Source organism: Amphiprion ocellaris, chromosome 7 (genome assembly GCF_022539595.1).
Source record: "Amphiprion ocellaris isolate individual 3 ecotype Okinawa chromosome 7, ASM2253959v1, whole genome shotgun sequence".
In the NCBI taxonomy this organism is placed as follows: domain Eukaryota; kingdom Metazoa; phylum Chordata; class Actinopteri; family Pomacentridae; genus Amphiprion; species Amphiprion ocellaris.
In genome coordinates, this window is record NC_072772.1 from 107,871 (window position 1) to 121,409 (window position 13,539).

General features: G+C 38.5%; 1 pseudogene; it reads right to left on the reverse strand.

The window, feature by feature from the left end:
- LOC118469247 (ATP-binding cassette sub-family C member 4-like) overlaps window positions 1–13,539 on the reverse strand; it is a 43,168-nt pseudogene that overhangs the window by 12,398 nt on the left and 17,231 nt on the right.

The following is a 13,539-nucleotide window of genomic DNA, read 5'->3' on the forward strand; positions in this document are numbered from 1 at the left end:
TAAAGCTACATCTTCCTCTCCGTCTGTAGGCAAAATGCATTGACAAAAATGAGTAAAAAGAAGACTGGTGCCATCACAAGTCTGCACAAACACTCACGTAACCAAAATTTGTCTTCCTTGTTAAAGTGAAGTTGTGTACACAGCTTTACTTGAAGGTTGGACACACAAAGATTTCTACACAGACACCGACCTCCTTGAGGACAACGATCTGGTCTGCTGCCTTCAGGTACTGCAGCTGGTGGGTGACCAAGATACGAGGTTTGTTCTTCAGCAGCCCACAGATGCACCTGACACATGCAAGCAGAACAAGTCAAGATGTTATCAGCTTTCTTCTTTAGTCTGCACATCTAAACATGAACAGAGCAGCAAGTTATGGTAGAATGAGAGATAAAAGTGAGATAAAAATCAACAAATATCCTACATCTCTGCTTGCCTCCGTCTTCCCTATCGTAATTGTTATGTAATGCTCAGAGCTGCTGCATTACTCAAGAGGAAGAGTATCACAGGAAGACTGGGGCCAAGTTCAATGGTCTTCCGGACACTGGCAGCACCACACCTCTTCCTGGCTTAGTTCAACTCATGTAAACATTCTCTTGATCTTTGTCTGTTTTCACGTGAGATGCACACATGACAATGCAACGACAACACTATTAAATAACCAAGCACCGCTGATATCCATCGCTCAGGTTGAATAAATGTGGGAGACCAGCATAAAGCGGAATACAAAGTTAAAAGCTTACATCATGTCCAGTAACACTACAGACACATCTCCACCCTGGTTTTACTGGAACTGTCTCCTACTGTGATCAGAAGCTGGAAGATTTTCCACATTTTTCCTTTGTTTTAGTGCAAAAAAATGTTCGTTCTGAAAATGTTCACATTTAAGGAATTATCGTTTTACAAAACCTTATGAACAACCTGAAATTTATTTAGAAAAATTAATTCATTTTCAGCAACATTCAGCCTCAGTTTATCATTTCCACATTACAACTTCCAGATCACAGAGTGTCTACAAAGGAACACAACATTTAGTCACAGCTATCTGGAACTGAATGAGATAGTATTTCACTTTATGATCAAATGACAAAAGTCAGGCAAAAAAAGACAAAAAAAACCCCAACAAAAACAAGACAAAATATTACAAAAATGATACACAAAATGACAAAAACAAGAAACAAAATGACAAAAAATGAGACAAACATGAAACAAGAGACAAAAAATTTGACAGAAAGCAACAAAAAAATGGACAAACGACAAAAATAAGACAAAAAATGACAAAAGCGAAAAACAAAACAACCAAAAAATAGACTAACAACATAAGACAAAAAAAACAACAAAAACAAGACAAAATATTACAAAACAAGACATGAAACAACAAAACAGCAATGAGCAATCTGGTATTTTATTTTATGATTAAAAGTTGTCAAGGTCTAGAAATTATTTTAAATGTAAAGTTTCACAAATTGACAGTTTTCAATTAATGTCTTGTCTGTAATTTTTACACTTTATAAAGTCATCTTGCGGGCCGGCTTTGACCCTCTGGAGGGCTGGTTTTGGCCCGTGGGCCGCATGTTTGACATCCCTGGTTTAGATGTATGAAGGGAATAGAACCACTCGGACTGAACGGGTCACATGGAGAGAGACGGAGAGTTTGTGTAACTCTAAAATCACTCACTGTTCAAAGAGGTGTCTTCCAACCTCGGCGTCGACAGCACTTAAAGGATCATCCAGGAGGTAGATGTCTGCATCCTGATACACGGCTCTGAAAACAAGCACATCATCTTTTAGACATTTACTGGCAACATGTGGCTACCATATTATGTGAACTAGGGATGGTAACTGGTTCATTTCCATCAATAAATTAATTGACTTAACCCTCCTGCTGTCCTCATTTACAGACACCAAAAACTATTGTTTCCTTGTCAGAAAAAAACCCCCCAAAATTCAGCAAAAAAAATTCCCCAAATTTCTGAAAATGTGCAAAACCTTCAGGAAGGAAATTCCAATAATTCCTGAAAAGTTTCCCTTAAAAGTTTTATTTAAAAAAAAAAAAAATCACCCAAATTTGGCAAGAAAATTCCTGTAAATATTTTCAAAAAATGAGCAAAAATCTTCCAAAACAACTTCTAATATTCTCTTAATATCACTCCAACAGCACCGGTGTGTTTCCTCTTCGTGTAAACCTTTGTCTTTTGGTTTACCATGTTAGTAAGAATTGTCCTTCAGGGAGGAAAAAGTAACACCTGATACGCTACTGATCTGAATCAACTGGTTTCAGTGGAGCTTGCAGCCACATGTTGCTTTAAATCAGCACTCGGCCGCCTTTAGGATGATTTGTTTATACTCAGTCTATGGTAAATATTGTATTTAAATGCAGCAGCCTTGTTTCCTGGAGTCCTAAAGCTTTAGAAATGGCTTTGTAACCGTTTCCAGACTGATACATGTAAATTGTTCCTGAATTTCTTTGGATCGTGGCATTTTGTTGCAGCTTTTTGAGATCTTTTGGCTGAATTCATTTAGTCAGACTGGTTCTATCTCTTCATTGAACAGGTCTGGAGGTGATCAGGCTTGGGTGTGGTCAGTGAAATTAAACTCAGTTTCAAAAAAATGTGATTGGTCACAATTAATTCATGATTTAACAAGGTGGGCAATTATTTTTTCCCCACTGGGCCAGGTAGGTTTGGAGAGGTTTTTTTACCCTTAAAACATTAAATCATCTTTTAAAAACTGCATTTTACATTTACTTTGGTTATCGTTGTCTAATATTTAAATTTATTTGATGGTCTGAAACATTAAGTAGGGGAAATGTTCAAAAAATCATTCAAAAAAACAAGAATTCGAGAAGGGGGCAATACTTTCACGGTACTGTAGGTGCAAGCATGACAAATGTGCAGTATGGAAATAAAGGCGTTAATTTTTTTGGCCATTTCTCCTTTATTACAGTTCACAGTGGAGAAAGAGACAGGAAACGTGGGGAGAAGAGCGTGGGAAGACATGCAGTAAATGGTCATGGGTCGGACTCGAACCCATGACCGTAAACAATAGCCCTTGTTTAAAGTCGCTCGCTCAACCTGTTGAGCTACAGGGGCGCCCAAAGGCTAGATTTTTAGCATTTTTTTTTAAACAGTTCCTCATGAGTCCCACAATGTCAGAGAAATGCAGTGCTAAATTGGTGTACTGGTACTCTTTAAAACTCCATGCAGCACTGGATTTTAAACCATCCAGTCCAGGAAGTGTCCCATCAGGGAAATAACAGCAGCAAAGCTCTTAAGCTTTGGCAAGTAAGATCCTCTAAACATGACAGCCTTTAAGATAACTAGAAAAAGTTTAATACTTTAAGACTTTTTGGAAACATTTCTATGCCTGTCATAGAGACACTCATTAAAGAAAGGCAAACAAGGACACCCAGGGTATATTCACCACTGCTGTTTGCACCCTACCGACTCAACTATTGCTTTATTTAATGTTCACTGAAATGACTCCTTCTTAACCCTAACTTTTGATCTTAATGCTGTTCGGTATATAATTACATCCTCCTTTAACGACTATAAATAAAGGTGGAACATTTATCTCTTCATATAGTAAAACTCATCCGGCTTTCTTTACACTCGTCCTCGTACCTCGCCAGGTTGACTCGAGCTTTCTGTCCCCCGCTGAGCGTGGCTCCTCTGTCCCCGATCAGCATCTGGTCTCCATCAGGGAGCAGCTGCAAGTCCTGCAAAGACAGAGATCAGAGCATTATTACTGCAGAACCCACAGGCACTAATACTCGAGAAGTTGTAGGTATGACAATGTGAGGCCTTTTCCTCCCAGAGTGTCAGCATCACAGTGACTTTTCTTTATACAGTCTAAGTATTTTTGCTAATATCTGACAGTAGGAAGGCGACAAAAATGGGATGAGAAACAAGCTGCAGAAAAATGATGCCACAACCTCATGGTTTGGAAAACAGTTTGATTGGTCATGATTTATATACTTGAGTCACATATTATCATTCTTTCTAATTAAGCATCAGTACAACAGCACAAACTAAAGTGTGTGTGTGTGTGTGTGTGTGTGTGTGTGTGTGTGTGTGTGTGTGTGTGTGTGTGTGTGTGTGTGTGTGTGTGTGTGTGTGTGGGTGTGTGTGTGTGGGGGGGGGAAGACACATTATTTAACTAAAATCAAGACGTAATTGTCATGTTTTCAATCACGCTAGTGTGCTCCTACTGTCGAAAAAGGCTACTCTGCATCTGCTACAGAATATTCTAAGTATAGAAACTTGACATGAGGTTTAATCGATTATAATTTAGGTGAAATGTTTAGTCAATTATTCATTTAGCTCACTGACTGACAGCTGAAAGTATTTTACTAAGTGACTGTTTTAGCTACTGTTCAAGCAAAAGCTTCTTAAATGTGTGTATTTTCTGTTTTCACTGTATCATTTCTTTTCCACATTTCCTATCTCTGGATTTTAGACTGCTAATAGAATAGTAAGACATGTGGAATCCTGGGGCCAGTAACCTCCTATATCAATCAAATTAATTAATTAACTATCAGAGAATTACTGGACCAGCTCTCCATCTAACGGATCCGGTTCCCGTAGCCCATATGGTACAACCCAGATGGGATCTGAGGAACGTTTTTAAGCTGGTAAGCGAGAAAATTCACCTAGCTTCTAACTGCCTCCATCCAGACGCCTATCCTGCTTCCACTGATAACTAACTCAACTGAGTAGCCACTTTTGAATGGTCAAATTAATTACCAGTCACGTCTGTTAACGGCAGCTTTTCTCTCATCGGATTCTGCACTTGGTAAGTTGCTAGGTTTAAATTTAGAGGTTAAGGAATGGATAACCCCAAGGATAAGTTTAGAAAAGGCCACCCCCGGCCCCAACGAATAGGTAATCTGACAGAACCAGTTTTAGATGTAATGCACACAATAACCTGACTTTTTACAAACTGAGAAGATATATGTGATTAATTCATCATCATGATAAAAATAAATAGAATTTCCAATCTGTTAACTCTAATTGCAGGATAAATGCTTTATTATAAAATTTCAGCAGGAAAATAGCAATAGCCCATAAATCATCAGACAACCAATTAAACATTAATTCTTATAACAATCCTCTAATATGACTCCTAACTGGAACTATGCTTTTATCTAAGAAGAGCAATAATCACCCAAACTATGTAATTTGGAGGGGGAGAGCAGACGGTGTGGCCTCACCTGCTGCTCACCTGAAGACCGACGCCCCGCTGGGCTCTGCTCCAGGGAGGAGGTGGAGAGAGAGTTCAGTCCCCATTTAGATCTGCTGGTATCCTTTATGTTGTTTGGGCCAGTAAAAACTTTGTTATAATCCACTCTGGTGTTAATCCTTTTGGAAATAATAGAGTTCAGTAATATTCCTTCAGTCAGCGTTATTTTTAGATCACAGTCTTTCATAATCCTCCAACAGTGCAGAAAGAGCAGTCCTTAAATCCATAATTCCCGTGGAAAAGTTATTCCTTTACAGATCATGATGAATTCCTTTCCAAGTTACGTGGTAAAATCCCCCATGCTCAGAACATTGCTGCCTGGCTTGCATCCAGCGACTACCTCGTAACTCTCCCAACTCGTGTCTTGATCCAGTGCATTTTATAGCAAACTTCTCTCTCCAGAATTTACATATGCGATGTCAGCATCCAGTTTGCATACGTGATGACAGTACACTTTTAATTTACATACGTGATGACAGCATTCATCCCCCTCCTCACTCGTGCACTGCTCCCATCCACCGACCTCATGGCCTCTGCGTGCTCTGGAGGAACCAAAACCTTGGACTGTTTTGCCCTTTCACCCAGTCTCAACTTTCTATTACTGTATTTGTTCCATCCACAGCTAAGAGCAGATCCGGTCGGGGAACAGAAGTAGCTGATGTCAGCGCCTAATAATCACTGACACCACACTGTACATCTCTGCACAGTGCGCACAGACTTACGCTAAAACCCCCCAAATATATAAAATATATACAGTTCATTAACTTGTGCGGCGACCCAAGTTTGTCTCGTCTTCTCGCTTCACCTCCAAGTCAACAACCTCCCAATTTCACGGGTGATCAAACTCTTCTGTAAACATCTCTATTTCGTAGTAATCAAAACCTTAAAAGCATTTCCATTCTCACAGTAATAAAAAACCTTAACACATCATTTCTCTTGGCAACCCTAGACCTCACTTCCTACAGTGAGTTGCTGCCCCCATGTGGTTACTCCCTATACCAACATTATAAAAGACAAGTATTAAAATAATCAACTCCCCACTCCTCTGATTTTTACACTATTCAAAATAAAGATTGTATAAAAGAGACATATTCAAAAATAATCAACTCACCACCGTTCCCGGTGAGGTACGCTTCTGATTTCTACACTGTTTCAAATAAGAATTGTATAAAAAGACATTCAAAAAATAATCAACTCATCACCGTTCCCGGTGAGGTACGCTTCTGATTTCTACACTGTTTCAAATAAAGATTGTATATATTTAACAAATATAGGCATTTGGTTAGTTTACACACATTTATTACGTTAGAGCATGAATTAATGGTAAATCACAGGTTATAATATCATATTGTGCCCCCTCATTTATCTGTTATTCTGCCAGAAGCCCGCACCTATGGCTGACTCGGGGATCTCATACCTCTATGATCTTTGACAGACATTATATAGACAAAACAATCAGCTTAATTAATATGATAACAGACTATTATTAACTAACCATTATTTCCATTCCTGAAATTGTACCACTATTTCTAAGCCACTACGATCAAATATGACAGGTGTGCCTAAAAATGCTTGATATTACTGACAGCAGCACCTGTTTCAAAAAGAAAAGGAGCTTTTTCTGAAACTGAATCCTCTGAACAGAGTTACATTTACAATGATTCAGCAACCAGTGTCCCGCTGAAAGCAAACTGACAATAACGGAGTTGCTCAAGAGCCACTTAGTGAGTCAGCACAATCAGTAAACTGTGTGACTGCATGTATAAACATTGACTTGGATTACTGTACACAGGTAAGACAGTACACATTAAATGAGAAGAGCGTCTGCATCACACCAGAATACAGAACGAGTCCAATCATTAAGAGAGTTTGATCTCATAACAGCAGATCAATATGTGTATTTATTATTTGGATAAATCTGCACAGTCACAGGACTAGTGACTCATTAACTGAACACAGCTTCAGTAACCTCTCCTCCTGACAGGCTGCCAGCGAAACACTGACAGCCGAGTGCAATCGTAGCTCAATGTAAGCAATAAATGACCCATAAAACATTAAAAAAAGATTTAGATTAAATTAATACAAGTCTCTTCAGAAGAAGATGGGCATTTTGTGAGCTCTCAGTCATTCAAAAAAGCAAAAAAGACAACCAAGACAATATTTAAAGTTGAACCATTTACCAGCGTCTTGAGAAAGGCCTCTGCTGTGGAACATCTAGTCCACAGCACTCTGGTCACGTTTCCAGAAAAGTTGCATCGGCAATCTTACTTGTTCAAAACATTTTCGTATCATTCTCTGAATTGGACTGTCACGTTAACAGATAGACCCACAAAGCAGTGCTTTGAGTTGTGTTAAGTGATTTAGAGAACATCACAGAGAGCATTTAATATGTAGCTGGTGTGCCAAAACCACAACACACCTGTCTCACCAACTTCGCTCTACGATTACAAATCCATTTCCATCAAAACTATGAAGCTCTACCTCATGAAGCTCATCCAGAGAAATGCCAAGAGTGAGCAAAGCAGGAATCAAAGCTAAGGTTGGCTATCTGGAAGAATCTAAAATATAAAACATGTTTTCACTTAATTCACACTTTTGCTTACTACATAATCCAATGTGTTCATTCGTAGTTTTGATGCCTTCAGTGAGAATCTACAATTTAACAGTCATGAAAATAAATAAAAAACATTAAATGAGAAGGTGTGTCCAAACGTTTGACTAATCAATTGTCAGACATGTATACAACACAAACACTGAGTGTTTTTAGCAAATGGTGACGGTAGTATTTCTAAATCCTAATATGATGTCACACACATAAGCTAGAGTTAACAGAGGCCGTTAGTATTCAGCTTTATGAGCCTAAATATCCATAACCATTATTTCAGTGCAGCCGGGTACTTATGAGAGAGTCTGAACAAAGTGTAATGGCTTTGGGCCCCAATTCTCTGGATGTACAGCGAACTGTCTTTGAGCTTTTTCAATATTTACTTAATCCTTTATCATAAAGTTTTAACTCTAAATCGATTTAATGACTCAATCTGCATCCCTCTAAACTGTAATGTGTATTTGGTGTACAGTGAATGAAATTGAAATCAATGTGAAGTAGGAAATAAATGAAATCTCAACCTCTTCAGAGCGCAGGCCCTGATGGTTCTTTCATACTTCTGGGGGTTCAGCTCTTTTCCAAACAGGATGTTGCTGCGAATGCTTCCAGGAAAAACCCAGGGCTGCTGGGCAGCATAGGTCAGCTGACCTTTCACTTTCAGCACCCCCTTCTCAGCTGGAAGCTCTCCCAGGATGGAGCTCAGTAGGGATGACTGCAGGATGGAACAGGCAGAGGAGAGGTGTGACATGACATGAGCTGTCTGATGAAGAGAGGAAATCTACACATAACTAACTGAATAATTAGCAGATCTCTGACCTTTCCAGCTCCCACTGGTCCGATTACAGCCACCGGCTGATTTGACTTCAGAGAGAAGGAGACGTTCTGCAGAGACGGAGCATCCGAACTCTGAAAAGGGAGCAAAAATATTTAAAGATTCAATTAATAATCCAGAAATTATTCACCATCAAGACTTAAAAATGAGCAAACTTTACACCAAGAGTGTCCAACATAAGGCACGTGGGCCAAAAAGTGGCCCTCCAGAGGGTCCAATTCGGTCCTCAAAGTGTAAAAATTCCAGAGAAGACATTAACTGCATTAATTCGTAAAACTATAAATTCAGTAAAACTATAAATCTAAAATAATTTCTAGACTATGACAAGTTGTTTTGATCATAAAGTAAAATACTACACTGTTCATTGTTCTTTTGTCATTCTGTGTCTCATTTTTGTAATATTTTGTCGTGTTTTTATTGTGTTTTTGTCTTTTTTGTCTCACTTTTGTCGCTTGTCAAATGTTGTTTTGTGTTTCCTTTTAGTCTCGCTTAGGTTTTTTGTCTTATTTTTGTCATTTTGTGTTTTGCTGTTTCTTTTGTTTTGGGTCTGTCTCATTTTTTGTCATTGTGTGTCTCATTTTTGTCATATTTTGGGTTTTTTTGCATTTTTTTGTCTGACTTTTGTCATTTTGATCATAAAGTAAAATCCTGTATCGTTCAGTTCCAGATAGCTATGACTAAATGTTGTGTTCCTTTGTAGACACTCTGATCTGGAAGTTGTAATGTGGAAATGATAAACTGAGGCATAATACCATTGAAATTTCACTTATTTGAAAGATAAATTTCAGGTTGTTCATATTGTTTGGTAAAAAAACATAGTTCATTAGATGTGAATTTTTAAGCACTAAAACAAAGGAAACATTGTGGTTATTTATAGGTTTTTATGCTATGATTTTACTGTTCGGTTCCACTGGAGATCAAATTGGGCTGAATGTGGAACCTGAACTAAGATGAGTTTGACACCCCTGCTTTACACAACCTTAAATTTTCTTGTTAGCCATAGGGATGGGATTGCTGTTTGTTGAATGGTCCTCCAGTCTGAAATACCTCATCAAATATAGGATGGACTGTTGTGGAATTCACTCATTCTACAGTCACCATGACATCGGCACTTTTGTCAAGTCTAATCATTGCTTGTTAATGTTTGTGTAACTTGTTATAGTGCTAGCTGTTCTGTTAAAGTTTTACATCATGCTGTCATCCCTCTAGCGAACAATGCATGGCCAATCAGCTTGGGACTTTTCCTAATCTAGATCCCAGTTAGTGCAGGGTGTCTGACCTTGTCCCAGTAGCAAGTCAGATCCTGGACCTCCACGCCTGCGTCCTTCTTCTCATCCTTTGGCAGATCAGCGCTGCTTTTAGTGATCTCACCCAGCAGCAAGAACTCCTTACCAGTGGGGAAAAAACATTGTCATTGCCAAGGGTTATCCAAAAACCCAGCCAGTCATATAGCATTAAAAACATTACAGGTGTTATGTAGCAAGCACATGTAAGTTATCCTGGTATGTATATAGAGGAAGTCTTGCTGTGGTAGTCATGTAAATCATTTGTTTTATAACTGCCTGTTCCAACCGGTCAAGGCAGACGGCCGCCCTCCCTGAGTCTTGTCTTAGTCTGTCAGAGTTCTTCGTAACTTTGGATTTGTTGGGCTTCTATAATTAAAATTCATATGGTGGTCTGACTATGTGCACTGAGATCACATATATTGTGACTATACATAGAATTAAATAGATTTTTTTGGTTTAAAGCTGCATTTAACACCTTATGAGGGGAAGACATAAAAATAGAAATTGCTTTACAGAACTGGACCTGAATGATAAGACTGTGCAAGATCAGCAGTGCTCGAACTGATAAAGAAGTCGTGACATCAGCAGTATAACTGGGTATAGTCACTATAAGCTTTTATGTGCTTTTATACCAGTCGTTTCACTGAGAAGCAAACATCCAGACTTAAGATCACACTAAAGTAAGAACAGTCACCTAAAACCTCCAGACAAACATGATGAGGCAACTTTAGTTCTGCGCTGATCTGCATACAGTCAGCTTCACACTGACCAAAGATAAGAGTAATTTCATTCGGGAGGCTGTATCTTTTTATAAATGAATGAGGTGAATTTGTATTTTTAGTAAAGTGGTCTCACCTGAATCCTTCGGATGCTGACACGGCTCTCAAACAGCTTCTCAATGGCATTGGGGAAGAAGAGTGTGACGGTGAGTCGCACAGCTGTGTACAACGACACCGTCACAAAGACACGGCTGGCCGAGCTCTTGTTTCCCAAAAGGACATAGAGGGTGAAGGTGACGAAGACAATAATCTTGCTGGCACAGAAAAAGGAGGCCATGTTGAGACCTCGCAGGTAGGAGCTCTTCATGATCTTGGAGATCTCCTTCCTAAGACAACACAGAGTTCCAACATCAGCAGCAGTAGGAAACGACAGAAAGAACAAGTATGAGTCCTTCGGGCGTCCCGGGAGCTCTACTGGTTGAGCTGGCGACCCATAAACAGGAGCTATAGTCCCCGATGCAGTGGGTTTGAGTCCAGCTCATCCCCCGTCCTCCCTGCTCTCCGGTCTCTCTCCACCGTCCTATAGGATAAAGGCTAAAAAGAATGAGGCGTTTGGCAGGCTGCCTGGTCAGATGTGATGGGGGACATGGAGCAGTGGACGGCACATTCTGTTGACCTTCCAGACATTTAGCAGGAATTAAACTGGTTAAAATTCCCACTACTATCATCATAACCTGTCTGTCTGATTAAACTAATTACAGTGACATACACTACCAGTCAACAGTTTGGACACACCTTCTCCTTCACTGGTTTTTATATAATTATTTTCTACATTGTAGATTAATACTGAAGACGTCAAAACTATAGAAGAACACATGTGGAATTATGTTGTAAACAAAGTGTTCTTCAGTATTAATCTATAATGTAGAAAATAAAGTATTGAATGAGAAGCGGCGTCCAAACTTTTGACTGGTCGTGTAAAAAAAACACAAATAATTTACATAGAATCTCGCCTCCCAAAAAGCAGTTATTTTGAGTGATGCTTCTTACATATATTCTGTATGTAGGTCTGCATGTGATACACTGTACGCAGCTTTTCATATTACCAAAAACAGACAACATAAATCTGGTAACTCTAGCTGGGGTTTTTTTGTTTGCTTTTTTAATTTATTCTACCCGAGCATTACAATTAAATTCAATAAAATCGAGAGGATAGTAGAACAAACCCAAGTGGGAAATACAGCGACAGACAAACGGTTAAGGAGACAGAGGAATCTCACAACCTTAAACTGTTTTTTTTGACTAAGATAAACTGCTCACAGCAACGAGAGCTGTAATTTCTTTTTCTCTTTCAGCCGATTTGTGAAGATATGAGCTACCGTAAATATCCAGGTTTTATTCTGTACAGTAGTCGTTCCCCACTAATTAGACAAGAGGCCATGAAAAAGTCAGGATCACTGGATGTGATTTAAAAACCTGGCTCCACTGTCCTTTAAATCAAGCACACGAAATGGCACTAACTCTGGACTTCTTTTTGGAAACAAACAAAAACTGTTTACATTCTGTTACTCACCAAAACACTTCCCCTTAAAGGTCTAACAAACCTGTCAGGTGCATCTTCTTCCACGTAAAACATTTAGGAAACCATTTATTAAACCTGGTATTGTTTACATCTGTGTTTACTATCCTGAAATGTTCCTCTTCCTGCCTGGTGAAATGCACATCTTAGCATGTTAACACGCCTGTACATCACTGTCATAATGTACATCTTCCATCATGAACGCATCAACATTTTTGAAAAGCTCCTCGTCCTGTAAGTGATCTTAAACTTTAGTCAGCGATTTGTCTTCGCAACAAAATGAATGCTGTGAATTTGTAACCTGATGGATACCCAGTAAAACAACATAGCTCACTAAATAAAATCAATAAACAGTAACAGAAATACTTGTGAATAATGAAACGCTAACTAGGATACACTCTCGACCAGAGGTGTCCAACATGCAGTCCGTGGGCCAAAAGCGGCCCTCCAGAGGGTCCAATCCGGCCCTCAAAATGTAAAAATTCCAGAGAAGACATTAACTGCAGATTGGAAATTAGTAAAACTATACATTTAAAATAATTTCTAGACCATGACAAGCTGTTTCGATTATAAAATAAAATACTAGATTGTTTGTTGTTTTTTTGTCATTTGTCTCACGTTTTTGTCATTTTGTGACTCATTTTTGTAATATTTTGTCTTTTTTTGTCTGACTTTTGTCGTTTATCTCATGTTTTTGTCATTTTGTCTCATGTTTTTGTCATTTTGTGTCTTTTTTTGTCTTGCTTGTGTCATTTGTCCATTTTTTTGTTGCTTTGTATCTCGTTTTTTAATATTTTGTCTTGATTTTGTCATTTTTTGCACGATTTTGTCGTTTTGTTTCTTGCTTTTGTTGTTTTGTGTTTCCTTTTTGTCATGCTTGCGTTTTTTTGTCTTATCTTTGTCGTTTTCGGTTTTGCTTTATTTATTGCTTTGTGTATCGTTTTTGGCGTCTGAATTTTTTTGTTTTGTAATTGTTTTTTGTCTCTTTTCTGTTTCATGTTGTCCAATTTTTGGTCCTTTTCTGTCTCATTTTTGTCATACTTTGTCTTGTGTTTGTTGTTTTTTAAAGTAAAATACGATACCATTCAGTTCCAGACAGCTGTGACTAAATGTTGTGTTCCTTTGTCGATACTCTGATCTGGAAGATGTAATGTCTAAATGATAAACTGATACATAATATTGCTGAAACTGAATTTATTTTATTTCAGAAATTTCAGTTTGTGCACGTTTTGTAAAAAGAATTCTTGAAATGTGATCATTTTCAGAATTGTACTTTTTAG